At 40.0% G+C, this 13,626-nt stretch overlaps 1 long non-coding RNA gene across 1 annotated transcript in view; it reads right to left on the reverse strand.

Moving 5' to 3' along the window:
- Positions 1-267: 267 nt before the first annotated feature.
- Positions 268-13,626, reverse strand: part of LOC141370452 (uncharacterized) — a 1,695,799-nt gene continuing 1,682,440 nt past the window's right edge. Inside the window, exon 7 of the long non-coding RNA XR_012374485.1 lies at positions 268-327. This is a non-coding gene — a long non-coding RNA (uncharacterized lncRNA). The remainder of the gene's footprint in view (positions 328-13,626) is intronic.

Below are 13,626 nucleotides of genomic sequence, written 5' to 3' on the forward strand. Positions count from 1 at the left end.
TCTACACCTTTAGTGCCAATCACCTCTACCAACTGTGATAGACCATACTAACAGAAGTCTGTTGAAAATGCCACTTTCTAATCCACACGGTTTTGCTCAAACTAAAGAGTAAAGGAATATAACACCCCAGTTACTGCTCTTCCCCTCCTCCCTTGTCCAATGACATGTTTCTGAAAATCACAAACACTTGAGCAAATAATAATAAATTTAATCATATATAAATTTTAATTAAAATATATACTGTTTTACCTTAGTTAGACATTTCCATCAGTGTCCAGGAAGAAGACTGTAACTCATGCTTTCTTGTGAGTAGCAATACTGTTTATCCTGGGTATGAGAAAACACAGAAAAACATGTAAACTCAGAGACTGCTTACTTTTAAATCTGGTGATTCACAAGGAATGGGAAAATGAACAAGAGTTCTTCATGGAAATGATACAGGACAGCTAGCAGCAATAGGCTGCCTAAAAACCCAAAACAAACAAACAAAACAAAACAAAAAACACAACAAAAACAAAAAACCACTGATAGATGGTTTTCTTAGATCTTTTTTTAAAATGATTTCTGGGAATGTAGGCAGGCAGGGACTATGTCTTGGAAGGGAGAGGAAAGAGGTTTTTGTGTCAGAAATGCCTCGGCCAAATGATTTAATTGCTCAGACTTTTATTTTCCTCATCTATAAAATGAGGGCAACAGTACCTACCCCATAGCCCTGTGCCAAAGATTAAGTAGAAGACAGGAAAGCTCTCCCCTCAATGCCTTAGGTAGCAGGTACTGCATACATATTAATGCTTACTTCTTCTGTATCCCCCTCCCCCAGCCTTTGCTTCTCTTGTAATTACTTCTAACACCTTTTCACAGTGTTAGCTCCATGGCATTTAACTAAAACAAAACAAAACAAAACAAAACACCAAACAGGATATCTCAATGACTTCAAAACAGCTGCTTTAAAATTTGAAAAAAAAAAAAAAGATGACATTCAGTTTCACATATAATAACAGCTAAATGCATTGAATGTTTCCTATGTGCTAAGCTCTATACTAATAATTTTATATCTGACATCTCTTTAGCCCTCACAACAAACAGGTTAGAGGGTGTGATATGATAAAACGGGGGCACAGAGCAGTGAAGTCCCTTTCTGCAGATTGCACAGCCCTACGTAGGCAGAGCTGGGACCTGAGTCCACCTCGTTCACGTCTATGCACCCTCTTCACCACCTCATCCCGCGGGTTCCACCAGAACCTGCACCACTGGACTGCCACGCACTCCAAACGATGCCCTGCGCTCAATGCCATTATTCTCTTCCCCTTCCCCCTCCCATTCCTTTCCTTTCTTTCGTAAAAATAAAAACCTTTATTTTTAATCTAAATTTAATTGCTGTTTTGTTTATTTTGTTCCTCTGTTCTGCTCTGACAGACTAGGGTGGAACACGGATTGCTCTAAGATAACTGGTCTCACCTCTTGGGCTCAGCCTTTTCCTAGCTGTGTCATCTCAGATGGGTCACTTAACTTCTTTGAGCCTTGGGGTTTTTTCCTCCACAAAATGAATGCATTAAGCAAGATGATCCCAAGAGGCCCTTTCCAGTTTACGGGTCCCATGACTAGCTACTTTGCAAGCAGTTTCAGATCAATCTAGCATCAAGATCTTCATGGGTACCTAACAGTTGTGGATTCTAACATACAGGTTTTCTTGCTTTAGCTTACAAGTTCCCAATTTCTGGGAGGAGTCATTTATATTTATATACACTCTTTAAAGTGCTTGCAAATGAGGATACTGATATTCAAAAAGGTTAGGTCACTTACACAAAGTCACACAGAGTGGTAGAGACAAGATTTGAATCCAAGTTTGTATGTCCCTAAAGCTCATGTTCTTTGCAATATTCTAAGACTACCAGAAAGTACTGTATGGAAAAATTAAATGACCCAAATTAGTCTTGTTTCTGATATTTGACTTAAAATTTAGGGTGGTAATGATAACCATCACTGGAATGCATTGTGAGATGATGATGATGATCTCACTTGGCTTTCCCATCATAGCAAGTGCCAGGTACTATAATCATCCTCTTTTGAAAGATGAGAAAACAGAGGCACAAGGACTAACATTACTTGCCTAAGACACAGGGCTAGTAAGTAGAGGATCTAGGATTTTTTAAAAAAATAGATTTTATTTATTTATTTATTTGTCAGAGAGAGAGAGAGAGAGACAAGAGCGGCAGGCAGAGGCAGAGGGAGAAGAAGGCTTCCTGCCAAGCAGGGAGCCCTATGTGGGACTAAATCCCAGGACCCTGGGATCATGACCTGAGCTGAAGGCAGACACTTAACTGACTGAGCCACCCAGGCGCCCCCCCCTTTTTTTTATTATGTTATGTTAGTCACCATACAATACATCATTAGTTTTTGATGTGGTGATCCATGATCCATTGTTTTCATATAACACCCAGTGCTCCATGCAGTGCGTGCCCTCCTTAATACCCATCACCGGGCTGACCAATCCCCCCTCCCCCCTCTCCTCCGAAACCCTGTTTGTTTCTCAGAGTCCATAGTCTCTCATGGTTCATCTCTCCCCCCGATTTTCCCCCCTTCATTTTTCCCTTCCTTCTCCTAATGTCCTCCATGCTATTCCTCATGTTCCACAAATAAGTGAAACCATATGATAATTGACTTTCTCTGCTGGACTTATTTCACTTAGCATAATCTCTTCCAGTCCCATCCACGTTGATGTAAAAGCTGGGTGTTCATCCTTTCTGATGGCTGAGTAATATTCCATCGTATATATGGACCACCTCTTCTTTATCCATTCGTCTGTTGAAGGGCATCTCGGCTCTTTCCAGTTTGTCTATTGTGGACATTGCTGCTATGAACATTGGGGTGCATATGGCCCTTCTTTTCACTACACCCGTGTCTTTGGGGTAAATACCCAGTAGTGCAATTGCTGGGTCATAGGGTAGCTCTATTTTTAAATTTTTGAGGAACCTCCACACTGTTTTCCAAAGTGGCTGTACCAACTTGCATTCCCATGAACAGTGTAAGAGCCCCCTTTTTTTCTATTTTTAAATCATGGTTTATTGTTTTAGCTAAACCACTGGCTCAGGTCATGATTTATTATGCTCACTGGCATGTAGCAGTTATGATGCATTTTCAAGTTAATAAACTGCAGTTGTGAATACGGGACGAAAAATTTGCAAGTAGGTGTGAGGGTGACCACAAAGACAGGCACTTAGTTGTTTAGTAATTCATACACTCCAATGAAGGAGAAGGATTTTTATAGAAAGATTTGCCAGAGACTGTTGAGAACCTGCCTCTCAAACTGTTTCTCCATTAAAATCACCAGCTATTGTCATTCTGTCTGGAAACCAGGAATTTCAGGGGACACTGTTTGTCAGTGAGGTGTGCAGCACGTCCTTCACACTTAGGGAGTCAGGCCTACGTGCTGTCTACCTTGGGCGGAGGGAACCTGAGCTCCAAGGAGAAAGCAGGTAAAGCAAACAGCTGATAAAGAAGCTCTATTTATTTAGCTAGGTCCAGATTTACCAAGAAAGTGCCTTCCAGATGCATTCCAAACACGGTGGCATGATTAGGATGGAGAAAACAGTCAAGTTTATTTGGCTTCTGTGGGAGATTTGTTTGTATATTCTAATTGCTTCATCATTTAGCTTTATTTCATCTGGAACCTGACTGCCAAATGAGCATATTGATTACCTGTCATGGATGCATATTTCTCAATTAACAGCCATCATGGCTTATAAAATCTCAGCTACGTCAAGATCCACGAGCAGAGTTTAGTACGACTGTGAGTAGTCATGCTAGCCACTTTTCACTGAGCATCAGCCACAACGCTGGCACCTACCGACCTCATATGCTGGTTTGTTTAAGTCTCACCACCTCCTTCAAACTGTATATCATCGTCTCTCTATCTTCTAAGTGAGGAAACAGGCTCAGGGAAATTAAAACCCTGTGCCTTGGTCAGCACAATCAGTAAGTGGTGGAGTAGGGATTTGAAATCGTATAGGTAACAATTCAAATTCCACAGGGCTTTCTGGCATGCACAGGCAGGGTGGTGTGCTGGTGATGCCACACCACTTGGCTGGAAGTCCAGCTCTGTCACTTACTACCTCCATGATCTTGAGCAAGTTTCTTAACATCTCTGTGTCTGAGCTTCCTCATTTGTAGAGCCAGGGAAATCACAGTCCAGGGATGGTTGGGATTAAACAAACTACCCCATGTACTGTATTGAGACGAGTGTCTGAGATAAGGAGGAACCATTACTTTACTTCCTCTGGATGCTGTGAAAAACAAACTATAAATCTTTGACCTTCAGAAACTTGCCGAAGGCACTTTGTACTTCCAAAGACTTTGCAACAATTCAATTTTCCTCACAGCAGCTGAGTGCTTCAGGTCAGATGACTGTCTCTCCCCTCTCAGACTGAGACATGGGGACTTGTTATACCAGAATATTTTCAGTCCACACAATTCATGATCCTTCTTATCACATCTGAGGACATACACAATACTGTTCTTGGTTGATCTACCCACGTGCTTTGGAAGGCTTAGGTTGACCCTTCACAACAACCTCACAACTTGGTGTTATTATCTCCACTTCACAGATGAAGGTGAGATAGGCCATAAAATTTAGATGATTTGCCCAAGTTCATCTGGGTGGTATGCAGCAAGACGGGATTTGAGGACAAATCTGAATGGATCCTAAATTTGTGTGCTTGCCTCCAAATCTTGACACTTAACTAGTGATGATTTCTCCTTGTATCCCTGGTGAATTTTTACTCCTCTGGTGAGATTCAATGCTTCCCTGATTGTGATCTGTTGAACACATATTTTATGGAGCCCCTTATATGTTCTACTCTACTGGGTGTTGTGTGAACAGGGATGAACACAAATGTGGTCTCTGCATGAAGCTCACAGCCTGAGGGGGTGGTATACAATTACACACTTGATATGTCCTAAGAAGAAAATGATGAAGATGCTAGGATAGAAAAAAAAAAAAGAAAAGAAAAAAAGAAAAGGAGGGCAACAGGCCAATAGATGGCTTGGGGCTCTCTGAGGAAATGACATTTCAGCTGAGATGACAATGAGAAAGAGGAAACGTGTGAAGAGAAAGGAGTTTCTGGCAGAGGAGTAGCATGCACATAGATCCTGAGACAAAACAAGGGCATGGGAGCCAGAAGAAAGCATGCATGTGGGGAAGAATGAAGAAAGAGGGGTGGAGACAGGGTAGGGGTTTTGCAAGAGGCTGGGCCACATCACTCGGGGGCCCAGGGTGCCACCATGAAGTGTTGAGTTCTGAGTCCCACAGCGCCATGTGCAGCCCTCGTTGGAAGACAATTCATTATGACATTGCATTGTTATCATATACCTATGTGTCTACTTCCCATCTAGATCATGAGCTTCATAGGAGCCTAGGACACTGTTTGGGACAAAGCAGGCATTCAGCAAAATGAACGAATGAATGCACAAACTACATCTGTTAATGTTGCAATCTTGTAAGATTCTTATTGAAAGATAGACAATTATAGGGGTGGAGTAAAGAATGAAAGGTGTGCTTTTGTTCCTGGCTAAGAATAAAATCAATCAAATGTCTTCACATATATTTATGTAAAAATAGACAGGCATTATATATTAATAATCATAGCCATCATTAATCACTTGACACTGGACTCAGTGCTTCCTAGGCAACTTCTTTAATTTTTGTGAAAATAACTATGAAGTAGTTACTGTTAATCCCCATTTAGAGAGAAAACAACAACATAATAACAACGATAACAAAACTAAAGCAGAGTTTCAATAAATTAATCAGGGTAAAAAAAGAATACTCGTGGCACCCCAGTTTGCACCCAGGCATTATGTTCAAAGTCTACACACTTGGCCACTTTATAATAATGTCTCTCAGGAAAGTTATCTTTGGATTTTTCAAAGTTTAAAAATATAAAACATAATATATAAAATAATAGTCATTGAAAGGAAACCAGTAATGGTAAATATCAAAGATAGAAACAATGCATTTGTAACAATAGTGAGTGGCTAGTAAAAAGATAAACTCTGATAGAATCTCACTGATAATGACTAGAAAACACTACAGAAAAATGAAAGCACTCCGTGCATTAAATCAGTGCAGTATGTTAACTTCTTTATTTTTTTAATTTTTATTGTTATGTTAATCACCATACATTACATCATTAGTTTTTGATGTAGTGTTCCATGATTCATTGTTTGTGCATAACAGCCAGTGCTCCATACAGAACATGCCCTCATTAATACCCATCACCAGGCTAACCCATCCCCCCACCCTCCTCCCCTCTAGAACCCTCAGTTTGTTTTTCAGAGTCCATTGTCTCTCATGGTTCATCTCCCCCTCTGATTTCACCCCCTTCATCCTTCCCCTCCTGCTATCTTCTTTTTTTTTTCATAACATATATTACATTATTTGTTTCAGAAGTACAGATCTGTGATTCAACAGTCTTGCACACTTCACAGCGCTCACCATAGCACATACCCTCCCCAATGTCTATCACCCAGCTACCCCATCCCTCCCAACCCCCACCACTCCAGCAACCCTCACTTTGTTTCATAAGATTAAGAATTCCTCATATCAGTGAGGTCATATGATACATGTCTTTCTCTGATTGATTTATTTCGCTTTGCATAACACCCTCCAGTTCCATCCACGTCGTTGCAAATGGCAAGATCTCATTCCTTTTGATGGCTGCATAATATTCCATTGTGTATATATACCACCTCTTCTTTATCCATTCATCTGTCAATGGACATCTTTCTTGGCTCTTTCCACAGTTTGGCTATTGTGGACATTGCTGCTATAAACATCAGGGTGCATGTACCCTTTTGGAGCCCTACATTTGTATCTTTGGGGTAAATACCCAGTACAGTAGTGCAATTGCTGGATCATCTGGTAGCTCTATTTTCAACTGTCTGAGGGACCTCCATACTGTTTTCCAGAGTGGTTGCACCAGCTTGCCTTCCCACCAACAGTGTAGGAGGGTTCCCCTTTCTCTGCATCCCCACCAACATCTGTCATTTCCTGACTTGTTAATTTTAGCCATTCTGAGTGGTGTGAGGTCTTTTACCCCATTTTTTAAGGAATTAGAGCTGTTCAATAATGCAGTGGGAAGTATTGATTTCCTTCCCCATCCCCCCCCCCACTGGAAATGCACACGCAGTGGGGTGGCTAAATGACAGGGCCCAAACCTCAACCTATAGAAGAACTTCAATGACCCTCCAACCCTAAGTTGCTATGAAATTAGGAAGGACAGATAATGTGGTGGATGGTTAAACAAAAATTCAAGATAACCTAAACAGTTTGGGCATGGAGTTAAAATTAAGGCAATGAAACTGAACAGGGGTAAGTAATAACAACATAATCTTGCTTGTAGAGAATGGCAGAGGTATGATTTGGCCATAACACAAGTGAAAACATGCTAGGTTTTGTTATTTTTTTTAATCAGTCACCAGCTCAATATGTGACTTAATTTCTAAAACAAATCTGAATTGCATTTTTAGAGATTCCAGATCTAGGCCGGGGAACTAATTGTCCCACTATATTGTGCACACCTTACTGGGGGAAAATTTCCTTCTAAAGTCAGCATATAAGTGAAAAATATCATATTGCCAAAACTAACTTTGAAAAATCCTTATTTTACACATAAAGTAGAGTATACATGGTTAAGGTATACAACCCTATTTGGTAGCTCTTATGCAAACAGAATTTAAGTCCTGCAGGGCTAAATTATGCCCACAATAGAAGTCCAAACATTTTACCTTTTAAAAATTTAGCAAATCTCTAATGGTGGATGGGCAATGAAGGATTATGAAGTGTTCCTGCTTGTCTTCAGGGTTTAATTAATTTTTAAAAAACATCATTAAGCTTTTATAACTTAGATTGTTATGCAGATTAAATGAGATAATATATATCGATCTTAACTAAGCATTAAATTTTAAGAGGAAAATTGGGAAATCAAAGATTGGTGACCAATGACTGTGAGAGACTGGAGACTGAGCCAGAAAGGAGGATTCAGTAAACTACAGCCTTGGGCAAAATGTGGCCTGCAGCCCGTGTTTTTATACCTACAAATGAAGAAGTTTTTTGTTTTTTTTTTTTAGATTATTAAAAGATTGTAAAAAAGAAAAAAAGGAAGAGGAAGAAGAGCATGTGGCAGAGACCATTTGTGGTCTACAAAGTCTAAAATATTTACTCTCTGGCTTTTTTTCAGAAAAATTTTGCTGATCCTGGAAATAAAATGTGTCACTGGAGATTCCCCACAGCAAAGGAGAAGACCAATCTCATATCTCTGAGTTTATGACTGCACTCCCTCACAAGCCCTTTCTCCACTGTCAGCTTCTCCAGTAGCTCTAGAATTACCTCTTCCTCTTGAAATACTAAATGGGCCGTAGTTCTTCACCCCAGGCATACTATTTCACTCTTCTGGGTTTTTGCTGGCCCTGTTCCCTAGTAAAATTCTTCTCTGTACTCAAGAGTACACACGCAGACTTCTTTCTTTTTAGCCAACTCTCTCTAATTAAATGCATCTGTTCCTTCATGGCCTGTCCTAGAATCTAGAGTCTTAGATGATAAGCTCCTATAAAATAACTCATATTATTCATCTGTGTCTTCAGCACCTAACACTGTCCCTAAAACCTGGTAGGCTCTCAGTCAATCTTTTCTAAACAGAGGTAAATATGTTTAAATATTAACAGAGCTGTCGGTGCAGGATGGAGTGGACTGCTTTGGGGAGATTTCAAAAAGCAAAAATGGGGACAGGGAGGAAAAATTACAGTTAGGAAGGAAGTGACTTGTCCAAATTACCGCTGAGAGACAAGAATAGATAAAGGAGCAGATTTTATCCTCAAGAAGACCTGACTGAATCCTGACAACATGTCTGGATTTCAATCTGAGACTTCAAACAGAGGGATTCACCTTTAGAGCCAGTTTTCTTAAGTGTAGCCCTGAGATTTTAACCCCTGCCTTGTAGGGATGGGGAAGATTAAGACCATGTGCATTAGAAAGGCTGACACAATGTCTTGCCCACAGTAGGTAATTGGTTCCTTTTTAGCCCTTTCTAATTCCTCATACCCTCAAGTTTCTCCCCAATGCCACCTCTCTCCCCACAGCACCTGGGAAAAAAAAGTGAATTTCCAACGAAAGTGCTCCAAACATTTCATCAAAGTTTCCCCTGACTTAATATACCACCCCTAGAAGATAAACACTAGGGTTCTGTCAACAAAGGCAGGCTATGCATCCAGAGAAGACAGTTCATAGTAATTTTGTCAGCAAAATTGTAACAATAAAGGCCCAAACAACACTTCGTCTCCCTGTCAGTTGTCTTGAAAGGGCAGATTACTTTTTCCTCAATCTTGGCACATCCAATTAAGGTAGACTTACAAGCCAGGCAGGTGTAAAGTGCAAGCCAGCACTTGTTCACATTAGCAATTATCAATGGAAAACTCCGTGAATGTGAAGGCTTGGCACCACTGTTGCCTGGCAACCATCAGCCTGCAGAGGCAGGGCGGACAATGACATGAAAGCTTGACATCTTTGACCTGAAAAAAGATGGTTTCTCTTTCTCCATTTTTTCCAGTGACTCTCTGTGTTTGTCATTGCAAGTTCCCAAATCAAACACTGTATCACCTGCCTGGCATTTGGGTATCTACCCAAGACTTAAATTGGCAATTATACATCTCTGATAAATATGTTTTGAACACCTAGTATGTGCCCAGCACTGCGTAAGAAAAGCCACTTTCAATCTAGAAAAGTAAACTCATTTTCATTTCCTTTCTTTTTTCCCCTTCACACACATTCATTCAACAAAACATTATTGAGGGAATTGTGTGTGCCAAGCCCTGTGCTTGACACAGCTGAGGCAGAGATTAATGTGGGGAAAAAAGGCAAAAGGAAAACATTAAATTTCCTTACTACTTACAGCCCATTGACAAGTACTTGAAACAGGCAGAGTGACCTTCCTCTGGGAACTCAGCTGCCTCCATGTTGACACTTTTTGCTAACGGCAAAAGGCAATCCTAGCCAGATCCCCCCACACCCCAGGACCCTGTAAATCTACTTTAACATATAAAAATTCCTTTTGAAACTTCCTTTATCTCTACCTCTCACTCCAAATTATATGTTAACCATCATCCTCCAAGCATGTGACCCACTGATATACATCTGAAGGGTCTCATGACTAATGTTGTACTAGACAGTAATAAATGACATTTTCCTAACAATAGCTACCCCCTCAAGGTCCAGGAAACCTTCCTTCCACATTCCTTAGACACTTATGTGGTTCCTAACCCCCAGGGCAGCTCTTTCTGCCCCTACATACTGTCTCCATGCTTTAGTAAAACCACCTTTTTGCACTGAAGGTGTCCCAAGAATCCTTTCTTGGCTGTTGGCTCTGAACTCCAACATTTCCACATCACAGATGACTAAGAACTAGTCTGTCCCCTTGGGAAGTTCCCAGTTATAATGATAAGGCATAAGACCACAAGAACCATAGGTAAAGGCAAATGTGTCCTGTAAGAAAGGTCAAAATTAATGTCGTACAAGAATGTCATAAGCAAAAAAAAAAAGAAAAAAGAAAAGAAAAAGAAAATGCTTCAGAGATTTGAAAAGATAGAATGTCAAAATAAAAATGCCAAGTACTACCCTTATAACTCATATTGTTAGTTCATTCTTTTACCTATTCATTCATGTATTCACACGCATATTTTTGGATGATATAGGGTAAAAGAAGCCCAATGGAAAATAATAAGTTTGGAAAAGAGGACAAGAAACAGAAAGAGAAAGGATGGCTAAGGACAGGCTGTGGGAGGAATTCACATTCACAAAGCCCCAGCTACAAGCCAGACACTTTTTCTGGTTGAATTTGACTTTCATAAAACTTAGACAGTTTTTATCCATCTTCTTCTTCTTCTTCTTTCTCCTCTTCCTCTTATTATTATTGTTGTTATTGTTAACTCTATTTCACAGATTTCCAGATGAGGAAATTTTATCTCAGGAAGGTTAACTCTCTTGGAATCATAATGCCTACGTTCAGTCAAATGTCTGACTTCAAAATCTGTGCTCTTGTTACTCTGCCAGGAGGAAGAGAGAAGATGCAAATTTATGAAAGGTGGACAGAAATGCATCATAAACATGGCACTTGAGGAAGAGATGATAATAATTGGTGGCACTCAGGGGTATTAATTTCCTTTGGAAGGCCCTGATTTTGGAATATTTAACCTTTAATTTAGCAGAGACTCTGACAACCAAAAACACCAATTGCCTTTTTTTTTTAAAGATTTTATTTATTTAACACAGAGAGAGAGAGCGAGAGAGGGAACACAGCAGGGGGAGTGGGAGAGAGAGAAGCAGACTCCGTGCGGAGCAGGGAGCCCGATGCGGGGTTTGATCCCAGGACCCTGGATCATGACCTGAGCTGAAGGCAGACGCTTAAAGGACTGAGCCACTCAGGCACCTCCCACCAATTGCCTTTTGACATTGTTTTTAGTTCTATGATAATCCACATAGAAAGAGCTTTCAAAGAGGCTTAAAAATAAAAGAAGTGTAAAATCAGTGAAAGGAAAATAATTATGGCAGTGCACTGAAGGCACTCAGAGGGACACTGAGGGGGAGGTGAGGCAGGGATTGGTCATGTGCTTGTTTTACAGATGAGAAAACTAGACCCAGGGATGCAATGTGACTCACCTAAGCTCACCTATCTCTTGTTTCATGAAAACCACCAGGCACTTCCCTTTACATGAGTATTTGCAGAGGGAATTTACCAGTAAATTTTAATTTAAGAAAATATAGTTGTGCATTATTGGCAATGAATAATTTAAGCTTAGAATTAGCATTCTAAGATCTTACTGCTGAAAGTGTGATCCACAGACTGGCAGCACGAGCATCACCTGAAAGACTGCTAGAAATGCAGACTCCCAGAATCTGCAATTTAACAAGATCCCCAGGTAATCTGTATGCACATTAAAATTTGAGAAGCGCCCCCAAAGAAAAGGCATATGTTATAAAAAAGAAGATGGCTTTGGGGCTAAGTTCACCTGGGTTTAATCTCAGAAGTATCTGAGCCATGAGCATGATTTGGATGGTGAGGGAAAAGCATTCAAAGAGAAACAGCAGCTTGGATATAAGTGGACTTGGATGTTCAGGGGATGGTGCGTGGCTTAATGTTCTTCCCAAAATGTGAAGATAAGCTAGAAATAGGACTTCAGTGCCAGAATGAATATTCAATGGTTATTCTCTGGTGACTGTGAAACAATGCATGGCTAATACCACACCCACAACAAAAATAATTTTTTTTGTATACTATTTTAGAGCTTAACTATATCTGACACATAGGTACTCAATAAATATTTGCTGATTGACTAAATCAGCATAAAACATTTTCATGCCCATCATCTCTTGGGATATTTCCAACACTTCTGAGAGGTAAAATGAACAGGGATTATTTTTTACATTTTATTACTCTTTTCCTCCATTTTACAGAAAACCAAAAGTAGTGAGGAAAAACTGATTTGTGTAAAGTGATACTACTAGTAAATTTCTAGATCCAGACCTCAGTTTCAAGTCTCATGACTCCAAAGCATACCCTCTTTTAAGCCAATTAAGACCTCAGCTCTTTGGCTTCATACTTTTGCCAGTTCACACAGGAGATTTCAAAGTGAGAATGAACTACACACAGAAAATGAAGAAATAAAAAGATGCCCTAGTGTGTCATGACTACCAGTCCTTTCCTTTGTAGAAGTAAACTGTGTGACTTTCTCTAACAGCAATCCTTATATCTCCCAAAGGTGGAAGAGTAGCCTCTTCTGTTAATTGGAGCTAATGAGCTTTCTTTGGTACACCTTCCTCTGCCATCATGGTGGGATTGTGCCTCCAGATAATTCAAGAACCAGTCTCTTTTCCCCGTGTCTAATTGATAGTTACCGTATTGGGTTTCCACTCAGATAGAATGGCATAGATTACATTTGTGGGAATGAAAAATTTCAACCTACAGAAAGACTTACCAAGAGAGGGGAGAAATTAGGAAAGGAAACAACGTACTAACCAAGGATTTAATAGGTTTCATATGAGGTGGTCATCTTCCTAAGACAATTTCAGAGTACTGACGACTGAAGTTACTTCTTTTAAGTTAACTAATATATGCAAGAAAGAATTCCCAAGATGAGAAAAGGTTGTTCTAGAAGACTGTGTGATGTGATAAACAACATTGAACTTGAGAATCAATCTGAAACCATGCCAATTTTGACATGATTACCACCACCACTCCCTGCTAACTTACTAGTTAACATTACCCAACACTTTCCTTGACGTACCAAGGAAAGTGTCAGATGAATCCATGCAGATTATTTCATTTAATCTTCACCACTACCTTGTCATTATCCCTACTTTGCAGCTGAAGGTGTAGGTCATAGGTTCACGGGGTTTCAGAACTCCTCTGTTACACAGAGAGGGAGTTTACACTTTCAAACCCAGTCCTTTCCATCTCTAGAGCTCGCTCACTTGACCATTACATTATGTGCTTCCTATGAGACTTTGGTGACTTCGAATCAGTTATTTAACCTCTGAAAGACATAGTTTCCTCAGTTTAAAAACAGGAAAATAATACA

This window comes from Callorhinus ursinus, unplaced genomic scaffold, assembly GCF_003265705.2.
Source record: "Callorhinus ursinus isolate GAN/ISIS: 27379988/994484 unplaced genomic scaffold, GSC_fseal_2.0 scaffold35, whole genome shotgun sequence".
Lineage (NCBI taxonomy): Eukaryota > Metazoa > Chordata > Mammalia > Carnivora > Otariidae > Callorhinus > Callorhinus ursinus.